Source organism: Ctenopharyngodon idella, chromosome 13 (genome assembly GCF_019924925.1).
Source record: "Ctenopharyngodon idella isolate HZGC_01 chromosome 13, HZGC01, whole genome shotgun sequence".
Lineage (NCBI taxonomy): Eukaryota > Metazoa > Chordata > Actinopteri > Cypriniformes > Xenocyprididae > Ctenopharyngodon > Ctenopharyngodon idella.
In genome coordinates, this window is record NC_067232.1 from 21,706,613 (window position 1) to 21,713,522 (window position 6,910).

A 6,910-nucleotide genomic window follows, 5' to 3' on the forward strand; every position below is an offset into this window, starting at 1 on the left:
AACTCCATCTCCTGGTGAGACGCGGGAATTCATTCAGCACGCGACTCTCACAGTGCATTATGGGTATTCTCTAGCCGTTAAGCGTGTATCGGTTGTACACTCGTTATTGCAGTGCATTGTGGGATTGAATGAGTGCACTCAACATCGTCCACTATGGTTTCGGACACCACTACAAATGGCTGTCCCCTCAAATAGTGCCATATTTAAGGGTATAGGGGGCGATTTCGGACACAGCCTTGGTTTTATATTCGCACATTCGGACTTCCGCTTTCAATAACTTTGTGAATCTGCAATAAAAAAGGCTAATTTCATTTTATTATCGTTACTGACTGTTATGGGCATAAAGTACAACACAATTTTCTGTAGAACTCAACGTCTTTCAAAAGCAAACAAACACGCTTACCTCTATGGAATGTTGTGACGTCATCGTTAATCTGAGGAACCATCTACAAAGTGCATGTTTCGATTGACAGCCTGATAAAGACTCAGGCTGCATCCGAATCCGCCTACTTCTCTACTATATAGTAGGGGGAAAGCAGTAGGTGAGCGAATAAGTATGTCCGAATCCTTAGTATTCATAAAAGAGTAGGCGAGAATTACCTGGGTGATGTCTAATTCTCACGAGATTCGGACGTGCGTATACTTAAAGTGCGTCTGAATATACCTACTTACCTACTATATAGTAGGAGAAAACAGTACGTGAAACGAATAGTATGTCCGAAAACCTTAGTATTCACAAAAGAGTAGGCGAGAAGTTCCCAGATGGCCTACTGCTCCCGCCCAGATTCTGAAGTGTTCCTCGATGGACACTCTTCTATCCCAGGAGGCCACGGGAGAGGATACGTCATAATCGAACACGGAGGAGAAAAGTGGCACGGATGCTTTCAAATGTGAGTATTAAAAACCAAAAACATGGTTCTTGTGTTAAAATCGCATTTGTTGAACTACTGTAGAGTAAACTGTTGAAGTGTTGAATGTGTAAAGATGCTAGACAGTATAGTGTAGTTGAGATTTTACTGTAAAAACATGTTTTATTGTGTACAGATAACAGGGGAGCTTCAGTAAACACACGTTCATCTCCAAAGTGGATTTACATGAATTCTAAACCATATACATCATAAAGTCGATTACTAAATGTTTATTCAACATCTGACAGGACAATATTCAATAAGTATTGCAGATGATGAGCACATCACAACATGAAATATACATCTGAGTGGTGTGTGTGTGCGCGCGCTATTATGTAGAATTCAACACTGCTTACATTACATGAATGTAAGTAATGTAAGTAATGAGTAATGAGAAACTGATGAAGGAATGATGCCATCAAAGGCTTTGAGTGAGTATACTACAGAAATGAATACAAAATCTATTAAAATCTTAAGTTGTAGTTTATTTTAATTATTGTAATTTCAAACAGTTATTACAGCACTTTTCTGATTCTTGATGTCTGTATGTTTGCTGCAGAGCTTTTGTGGTGGAGCAGGACCTGTGAGGAAACGGTGGCATTTGTGGGGAAAAAAGGGAAGAAGAAACCAGCAGGGATTGAAAAGCGTGAAGGTGAGTAAATAATGACTGAATTTATATGTTTGGGTGAACTAACCCTTTAAGCCCCCCTAACAGAAACTGTATGAAATGTATGTATGCATTTATATTATAGTAGTACCTTGAAAAAGTAAACTTTAAGAAATAAGCAGCTTTATTGAGTGTTTGTGCCCAAGACACTAACAAAAAAGGATTTACAAAAATCAAATTTACATTTATGCTTTTGGCAGATGCTGTTATCCAAAGTGACTTACAGTGCTCTTATTACAGGGATGATCCCCCGTGGAGTAATCGGGAGTAAAGTGTCTTGATCAAGGACACACTGCTGGAGACACTGTGGAGATTGAACCAGCAACCTTCTGCTTACCAGTTCAGTGGTTTAGATCACTACACCACAGAAGAAATAAAGCTATAACAGAAAATAGCATGTAATTGTGAAAATATGAAATGAAATATGGCAAGAAACAGAATGTTGACATGAATTGTAAAACGTTTTAATCAGTTTAAATGTTTTACAGGTCTTGCTCATGGAGAGCACATGAATGTTTGGAGCAGACACAGCGGCAGCCGGATTGTCCCGCACATCTTCTCCTACTCTTGCTTCAAGGTTGTGGGGTTCAGGGGTCCATCATCATGGTCTTCCTCATCCTCTGGATCAGTGATGTCCCCATTGAGAAGAGCAGCAGTGAGGGACATGATGGATGACAAAGACAGGTGAAGGTGTTCACGGTGGTCAGCTGCTTCATCAGAATAAAGCCGCAGAATTGGCACAGCTGTGTTGAGATGGCAGCAGGACTGTAAATATGTGATTGTTAGAACAATAAGTTTGAATAAAGCTTTGTTTCATGTGTTGTTGACTTGTATATGTATCTATTTATTGTGATGGTTACTTTTATTCATTCTTTTACTCATTTGTTTCCTATTGTTGTCAGTAAATAAAATATATTTATTTTATTAATTCATGCATTAATTCATTGCTTGACTGCAAATTGAAATATATTCACCTTGGTTGCATTTGTCTAGTGTGTATTCATGCATAGCTATGCCATATGACAAAACAAATTACATCTGCTTGTTTACTAAAACATCATAGATCAGGGTAAATACCATGCTTGTATCTTTAACAATGAACAACCATAATAACAAAAAAATCAAATATCATGGGTTTGTGTACATCATAGCATGAGGTCACATGATAACATCAACATGGCAGATGATGTCCGGATCGCATTCATACTCAACAAGATTAGTACCTACTCGTTTAAGCTCGTTAAGTAAGTACTAACTGAAATTAAGTACCTACTCATTGAGTAGGCGGTTTCGGACGCAGCCAGTGTTCTCTAAAGACTATATACCATGGACAGTGAGGCTGCATCCGAAACCGCCTACTTCTCTACTATTTAGTAGGGGAAAAGCAGTAGGCGAGCGAATAAGTATGTCCGAAGCAAAAAGAGTAGGCGAAAATTACCTGGGTGACGTACTAATTCTCGCGAGATGCGGACGTGCGTCTACTTAAAGTGCATCCGAAACAGCCTACTTCTCTACTATATAATAGGGAAAAAGCAGTAGGCGAGCAATTAAGTATGTCAGAAACCTCAGTAATCATAAATGAGTAGTCGAGAAGTTCCCGGATGGCCTACTGCTTCCGCCCAGATTCTGAAGTGTTCCTCGATCGATACTTTTCTATCCCAGGAGGCCACGGGAGAGGATACGTCATAATTGAACACGGAGGAGAAAAGCGGCGCGGATGCTTTCAAATGTGAGTATTGAAAACTAAAAACACGGTTCCTTGTAATAAAATAGCATTTGTTGAACTACTGTAGAGTAAACCGCTGAATGTGTAAAGATGCTAGACACTATAGTTGTGATTTTACAGTAAAAACACGATTTATTATGATAACAGGGGAGCTCTAGTAAACACACATAACTTAATTCTCCGAAGTGGATTTACATATTCTAAACCACATCTTAAAGGTGCTTATTAAATGTTTATTTAACATCTGACAGGAACATCTTTAAGTATTATGGCTTATGAGTGATGGATTATGTATGAGTGATGTATGTGTGCTATTATGTAGAATTCACTGTTGTCAACACTGCTTACATTACATGAATGAAAATAACGTAAATAAATAAATCTACATAAATTAAACAAGTTTAATCTATTTTATTTGTCCATTAGTACTGTTGGTAAATTAAGGAACATTTGTATTGGATAAAAAGAGAGTTAACACATCATAAACATGTAAATGTAGTATTGAGCACATAAATCTCAGAGGAAACTTGAATCTTGTCTGGATGTTACAGGGACAGATGATCACACGTGTGTTTATCCGGTGATGAAGGAATGCTGCCATCAAAGGCTTTGAGTGAGGATACTACAAAAATGAATGTCTATTTAAATCTAAAATCTAGTTTATTTTAATTATTGTAATTTAAATAGAGTTATTACAGCACTTTTCTGAATCTTGATTTCTGTGCATTTGCTGCAGAGCTTTGTGGTGAAGCAGGACCTACAAGACAAGGTGACTGCAGCAAAAAAGGAAAACCTGAAACAAAAATATAAAGTAAGATCATTTTGTTACTTCTAATACAGAAATCAAATGACACTGTGCTGTTCAGATGACTGCTTTTGTATTATATTTGTACATTATTGTAGGATGTGAAATGTCCTCAGACTGGTGTGAGCACTGAGGATGGAGAGCCACAGCAGGTCCTGGAAATGGTGTAGAGCCATGGACGAGATGCTCCATCACTCCTCCTTCCAAGTGACTTGATCAAGGACACACTGGAGGTGATGCTGCAGAGATTGAACCAGCAACCTTCTGCTGACCAGCTCAGTGGTTTAGCCCACCACACCACAAAAGTAATGAAGCTATGACAAAAATTATCAAGTAATTGTAAAAATATTAAATGAAATATGGCAAGAAACAGAATGCTGACATTAATGAATTGTAAAATGTTTTAATCTGTTTATTTAGTCATGCTGATGGAGAGCACATGAATGTTTGCAGCAGACACAGCAGCAGCAGCCAGATTGTCCTGCACACCTTCTCCCACTCTTGCTTCAAGATTGTGGGGTTCAGGGGTCCATCATCATCATCTTCCTCATCCTCTGGATCAACGATGTCCCCACTGAGAAGAGCAGCAGTGAGGGACATGATGGATGAAGGTGTTCATCAGCTGCTTCATCAGAATAAAGCTGCAGAATTGGCACAGCTGTGTTGAGATGGCAGTAGGATTGTAAATACGTGATTGTTAGATCAATAAATTTGAATAAAGCTTTGTTTCATATGTTGTTGACTTGTATATGCATTTATTTATTGTCATTATTACTTTTATTAATTCTTTTACTTTTTTTTTATTAATTATGCTGTTATTATCAGTAAATTGATATATTTTATTAAGCAATGAATTAATGCATGAATTGACTGTAAATTGAGATGTATTCACATCAGCTGTATTTGTCTAGTGTGTATTCATGCTGTCACGATCACCGTCTGTTCCTGGACTCCATTTCCCATAATCCTCCCTTCCAATCACATGCACACTCCACACCAATCACCAATTGCCACACACACCTGCAGATCATTACCTGGACTATTTAAGACACACACACACACCCTTGGCGAAGTCTTGATTTGCCCCGGTGATCAACTCTGAGCGTTTTCTTGTGGACTGTTTCCTGGTTTCTGTCGGATTGTTTATTCTTTGTGATTCTCTGCTGCCTGCCCTGAACCTTGCCTGTGTACTGGACTGTGTTTGTTTGCCGCCTGCCCTGATCTCTGCCTGTGACCCGATACTGTTTGTCTGCCGCCTGCCTCGACCCTTGCCTGTCCCTGTTTATGTTTTTGCCTTTGCCCCTGTCTACCTGTGTATCTACTATTCTTAATAAAGCTGCAAATGGATCCCCGCTCTGCCGACCCATCATTACACATGCATAGCTATGTCATATGACAAAACATTACATTTTGCTTGTTTTACTAAAGAAGTAAAATGAAAAGTAATATAATGAAGTATTGGTCAGCATTTATCAATATCATTGTGTGTAAGTGTTGAGGTGGGCTAGCAAAGCAGTTCATTCTGGGGTAATCTTTATTTTAAGTAGTTATACTTACATTTTTTTGAGTATAAAATCAGTCTTCTCCAAAGGCGAGATCTTCAAGCAGCTGCTGATATTTTCTTTGGCTTCAGACATTGATAACACTGAAGAAAACCGAACTAGGTAACAATAAACAATAATAATGACAAAAAACAAACGTGTTTGTATACATCATAGTTTGAGATTATATACACAGACATAAAGCATGATGATAAGGTTAAATATTTTGAATACATCATAATGCATAAAAGTATTATTTATAAGCCTGAGGGATGAAACGAGCTAATTCAACAAGAAAAAAAAGGAAAACAAATTAAATGTATGCCACTTTTGCTTGTGGATGAACATTTTTGCATATAAAATAAAGAAATTAACAACATATTCAACAAAAAATAAACTCACATTATAAAAATATAAGAACTTTAAATTAACCCAAAATATATTAGTTGTACTACAATTACAAAATTACTGGCAGCTGTTTCTTCAACAAGACCACAAAATAAGCAAGTTTGATCAATATCAAGATATTTACAGATAGATTAATTAAACCTGTCACTCATATCTTTTAAGTTGTTGCGCTTGTGATAACGTTGTAGGTCACATGATAACGCCAACATGGCGGATTATTTTCGGATCGCATTCATACTCAACGAGATTTGGCTATTAAGTACCTACTCCTTTAGCGCTCGTTAAGTAAGTACTTATTGAAATTAAGTACCTACTCATTGAGTAGGCGGTTTCGGACACAGCCAGCGTTTTATTTTTTTTCTTCGTCTTCTTCCTGCTTTACCGCGGATCACAGACATTTTAAGTCAAGTCAAGTCACCTTTATTTATATAGCGCTTTTTACAATGTAGATTGTGTCAAAGCAGCTTTACATTGATAACTGGTACATTGTTTGGCTGCACAGCAGCTCTTAAAGAATAGTGTCAATGCAGGCAGATCAAAGCACTGTTGAATATCAAATGTCAAGTCAAGTGTCCCCAACTAAGCAAGACAGAGGCGACAGCGGCAAGGAACCCAAACTCCATCAGGTGACATTAGGTGGCAGACAAGTGGCAAATTGGTGTTAAAATGGAGAAAAAAACCTTGGGAGAAACCAGGCTTAGTCGGGGTGCCAGTTCTCCTCTGGCCAACAGTGCTTTGTTACAATTCAGGTTGCTATCATAAGTCCAATAGGATCGCAACATTAAAAGTATTTATTTCAGTTCCATCCAATTGAGGATCGTATTCATCACGCCGGTATGGACGGTTGTTGAGGAA

General features: G+C 38.0%; 1 long non-coding RNA gene across 2 annotated transcripts; it reads left to right on the forward strand.

Annotated features, from left to right (window-relative positions):
* Positions 1-454: 454 nt before the first annotated feature.
* On the forward strand, positions 455-4,837 carry LOC127524957 (uncharacterized). Of its 2 annotated transcripts, XR_007933213.1 has the most exons (8): positions 455-1,339; positions 1,468-1,560; positions 1,816-1,914; positions 2,064-3,304; positions 3,853-3,914; positions 4,038-4,112; positions 4,205-4,411; positions 4,527-4,837. It is a non-coding gene; the product is annotated as an uncharacterized LOC127524957 (long non-coding RNA). The 2 variants fall into 2 exon arrangements; XR_007933214.1 differs by having other exon boundaries at positions 455-1,560; positions 1,816-1,973.
* The last annotated feature ends 2,073 nt before the right edge of the window (positions 4,838-6,910 follow it).